The sequence below is a fragment of the Solanum tuberosum genome, unplaced genomic scaffold (genome assembly GCF_000226075.1).
Source record: "Solanum tuberosum cultivar DM 1-3 516 R44 unplaced genomic scaffold, SolTub_3.0 scf00367, whole genome shotgun sequence".
NCBI classification, from domain to species: Eukaryota; Viridiplantae; Streptophyta; class Magnoliopsida; order Solanales; family Solanaceae; genus Solanum; species Solanum tuberosum.
The window spans coordinates 148,184-153,278 of NW_006239293.1; the positions used below are offsets into that span (position 1 = coordinate 148,184).

At 34.1% G+C, this 5,095-nt stretch overlaps 1 pseudogene; it reads right to left on the minus strand.

Moving 5' to 3' along the window:
- Window positions 1–1,051: 1,051 nt before the first annotated feature.
- Window positions 1,052–4,253, minus strand: LOC102602564 (arginine decarboxylase-like; annotated as a pseudogene).
- Between the last annotated feature and the right edge of the window lie 842 nt (window positions 4,254–5,095).

Genomic DNA, 5,095 nt, shown 5'->3' on the forward strand with positions numbered 1-5,095 from the left:
TAAAGTTCGGGGGTAAATCCGTCCCTTTTCCCAAAAACAAATTACAATATAGCCGCAAAAAAAAATTAGTTTTGGATTTTTAAAAATCTTTTTCTCTTTTTCCATTCACATTGTTTTTTCTTTCTATTTCCCATATTTTTACATAAAAAATGAAAGAAAAATTAAATATGAATAATAAATTCAAATAACGGTAAACAAATAGATTTATTAGAGAGAGATTTAAAATTCAAATTAGCCGTTGAATCAAAGAAGTAAAACAAAAAAATCATGTGTGATAAAGAATAGATATACCTTGAACTTTGATAGAAGGATCATATATAACCGTATATTGATTTTTATCCAAAAAATAAATTGAAAATTAAGGTTTTCATTTCCATTAGATAAAAAGGGTATATGTGAGCAACTTTTGTAACGGTAGGGTATATATGAGCCAGTTTTGTAACGGTAAGGGTATATGTGAGTCTTTTGTAACGAGAGGGTATATCAACTCTAAATCATAAAGTTGAGGGGTATTTTAGGTCATTTTCCCTATATCATATATACACTGTTATACATTATTTATACACTATCGTTACATTACATAACTATTTATACAATATCAATACATTACATATTAATGTAGCTATTTTGTTGATTTTTTTTTGTTCACCTGTACATTTATGTAAGAAGCCCGTTTTAAAAAATCTCCAAAATTCTTTATCTAGATTCTTACTTCATTTTCCATCCTTTCAAGGATTATCATCATTTTGTAACAATTCCGATAGCATTTCTTAAAACGTTAGGAGTCATTTAGTGTGAGGTATAAGATATAATAATGCAGTCTTGAGATTACTTGTTCCACCATTTATATCTTAGTGATAAGATAAGTTATCCCATACACATGATGGAGTAACTTATCTAGGGATAATTAATCCGGGATAATTTCTTCCCATTGAAATGACCCCTTAATGTCTATGTCATGTTTCTATCATCAGAATGAAAAAGAAACAGAATAAGAATACAAAGTACATGCAAATTTTGATCTTCCCAGCTTGCAACAGAAGAAAATAATTCCATTATAGAAGACATAATAATATATGCCTTGTTACATATTCTCACTGTTCCACCACTTCTCCAAAACAATCCATCAGCCACCCCAAATGATTACAAGGTTTATTAACTCAACATAGAAGCCAAATAGTTAATAGTCCCCAAAAGTGGAAGAGCATACACTAAAGAGCATGTTGGTTTTAGATGAACAAGAGTGTCCATTGGAAATGCCATCTAATGAGTAATAGCTTGCCGGCGTTTCTCTTGCTTCACCTGCTTGTATAGGATCATCTTGTTGCCCCTTGCTGCTATAGTCCCCTAGCTCTTGCTTTGCTCATAGAGAAATACGTCCACCTTTGTTTGACCAGAGTTATACATAGAATGAGGAAAAAGAAGAATGTGGAACCTCCAGATATCAATGTTGGGACAAGCATTAATAGAGACAACGAGAGAGTCTGCTTTTATGAAAAAACAAACCTAGAGTAGCCATGTCCAACATAATAGTCTCACTGAGGTGGCTTTGAGTTACCAGTTTCCTTTAATAGGCTCATGACAGTTCCCATTGAAAGCTCTGAAAGAAGCTGCTTTTGAACTCAAACTATACCCAAAACCGCTGCCTGCAATATAGGAAAGGCTAGGATCTCAAATGCCAAATGCAGGGTGGTCTAACACCAAAGTCACTCGCATTTGTCCTTCAACTACTTACTATAAGTGACAGAAGAATGCTTAGGTAACACATACAACAAAAGATGATAGGGAGAAATCAGCTGCTCCGGTAATAACAGCACCCTTGCTTCTGATCTCCAGGAGATAATTCAGTGCTTCTGCTGTGATGATCTCACCAGGAATTAGAACTGGAATACCAGGTGGATAAGAACATACAAGCTCTCCACAAATTTCACCGAGGCTATCTCTTATGCTGACTTTACGTTTTGTAGCAAAGAAAGCCTCTCTAGGGCTCATGCTTATTCTAAATTTTTGCCTTCATCTTTCACAGGTTGAGGAAAGTGAGAAGTTTGTGATAGATGCTTTAGACCAGCTACAAGCCGAAGGACATGATCTCTTTGAGTCCCTAAGTTAAATGCCAAAGTAAAAGATTTGGTCCCAACAGGTTCACAAACAACACCAAAATCATTGCACAATATATCATCTGCTTCAAAACCTGAAAGACCTAACTGCCATACACCAATGGTGTGTCGCAATGGGTCGATCTGGAAAAAACTCGAGAATTGAGATTCCAGGAATTTTACTAATCAAACTTCTTGCTTCCAGAGCCAAGTTTATTGCTTTGTCAAAAATTGCCTCTCTATTTTCACTTAATTGGGCCCTGGTGGCATCCAGAGATGCTAAAAGCAGATAACTAGGCTACTACTTTGAAGCATTTGTAGGCTTTTGCTGATTCTTTCTCTATCTACAAGATGTCCTTGCGTGTGCAGCATAGATGATTGCGTAAGCGAACACAAAACTTTGTGAGTAGACTGTACAGCAAGATCAGCTCCCTGGCTGAGGGATGAGCTAGGCAGCTCTGGATGAAATCCTAAATGGGCCCCATGAGCCTCATCGACAATTACAGGGATATTATATGAATGACAAATATGACAAATCTCATCCATGTTGCTGCATTTACCATGATAGGTAGGGGAGACAACCAAATGAGCTGCTGCTTTTCGGTCTTCCATTTCTAGCTCTTTGATTGCATCATTCACCTACATAACAAGAACTTCATCTTTTTGTGGATACAAGTGTAATAGTTTTTTAAACACTTTTATAAATTTATCACTAGTTTGCATAATTTTACACTTAAAAAATCGTTCCACTTATGCATTCAAGATAATTTAATTCTTACATAAAGACAACTTTGAGAAAGATGCATGTCATGATGTTGTACTTGCCTGTGATGGAGTGATGCCACCAGCAACATCCCATTTGAAATCATATTCAGGGACGATGTACTTCAGGAGTGCACCAGACTATACCATTGCAGATATAGCTGAGCTATGAGAATTCCGTGGGAGAATAAGAATATCTCCAGGTGAACAAGTCGCCAGGCCGCGTGAATTCCACATGTACTACCGCCAACAAGGAACCATGTTTCCGATGCTCCAAAAAGTCTTGCTGCTTGTTTTTGTGCTTTGAAAATGGGACCTTCTGGCAAACCAAGATTGTCAAGCTCCGGAAGCTCAGGCAAATCATGAAGAAACGGTTTTTCACCAATGAGCTGAGTCAACGATGATGGTGCTGCTTGTCCTCTGTTATGGCCAGGAAAATGAAAACTTGCAGCATTTTCTTCAGCTGAAGCTTATAAAGCACTAACAAGTGGAGGAAGTTCACTTGGACTGGCAACAGCACTTGGAACACAAGAAATTTCTGTTAAAGGAACTCCATTATATCCTACAGAGCTAGTATAGTTCTTGTTTTTCCCGAGCAATAAACTATTCCTTTCCTGCAATACATGTTCAACTAATACCCACGTTAAACGTTGAAAAGGAAGACGTCATTGTGATGAATGATATATAATCAAATGAGTTGTTCACATAGTCATCGCAACATTTCTTTTTACCAAATCTCAATACAAGAATTTCCAAGTATTCAGTGTGACAGTAATCAGATACGAAGACAAACAGAAGTACAAAATCTGAGTATACCTACAGTAAACCGATACGAATCTCTCCAAATGAAATGAAATGTATACTTGAAGTATCAAAATTCTATGTAATCTTATTGACCCTTCAATTGAAATGCAAAATTGAAAATCTCAAACCTACATTTCACCAAAAAAAATAATGCTAACATCATAAGCCCTAAGCTATATTATGTGATTTCTTAGCCCTAATCTCAACCTACATTTTACCAAATTCTCTACTGGTACTAAAGAAAATTTCCAAATTTTTCCATTTCTAAGCTATGATTATCATACTGCAACACAAAGATATATAGAAATTCGAAAAAAAAAAATTGAACTTGGAAAAACCCACTTGGGAAATACAAGGTGTTAGTCTTGTACAAGGTCTGAAACTCCAGTTGTTGCAGCAAAAATTCCCAAGAAAGCTCTGCAATGAAAAGCAATAAAAAAAGGGTCAACTATGCAAATGAACTGAAGCAAGTAACATAACAGAAGCAATCAAATTCGGGTTCAGTACCATATCCAGACAAGTAGAAGCCATTGTTGGCTTCTTGAGAAATGGCTATAGATAATTATTCTAACAAAACACTATTTATTTATGGCTAAACTACTTGCTACCTCAATTACAATTTATATGAGTTAGTCTAATCTGACACAAATTTAAGAAAAAAATAAATATTTTTGAAAATTATTTAATTAGAGGTTAAATAAATATTTTAAAGTTAAATTGTTACTAAAAATTTAATCACACAAAAATTAATGACTTGTTTTAGATCACAAGTTTTAAATTTCTTTATTTATTTAGTGTCAAAAACATACCTAAAATATATTGTTTTTTGAGATAATAATTTATATAATTTTTGTCAAGGTGGAATGTTTGTCCATGTGGAGTGTGATGTGACAATTTTTTTAAACAAAAGAGAGAGAGTGTTATAAAAGAGAGATGTGTGTTTCTCAAACTAATAAGTTATAGTTTAGGTATGAAACTTACACTCTCAATATTTTACGTATGAATTAAAAAAAAAAGGATAATTTAAGTGTGTTTTTGACACTTATCTCTTATTTATTTCTTAAATTTCATGTCAAATCAAATTACGTTACATAAATTCAAATGAAAAAATTATCATTTAGTAAAATAGTAACCTGTAGGTGCAGATCTACTAAGGCTCAAGGGTGTGATGTGACACTGCTTTATCAAAAAAATTTGGCTAAATATGTATATATAATAAAAAAAAAAACAGTAGAAAAAAATAGAAAATATATACTACAAAGTGACAACCTTTGACACTAAAAAGTATCGTTTTTTAATTACGTTGTTTATGTTTCTTATCTACAGAGTATAAATTTAGGCAGCTTCCTTATCTTCTGATTAAAGGAGAAGATGAAAGAGGTGTTACTCCAATCGATCTATTGCCACCTACACCTAGATGTGCATATATACAT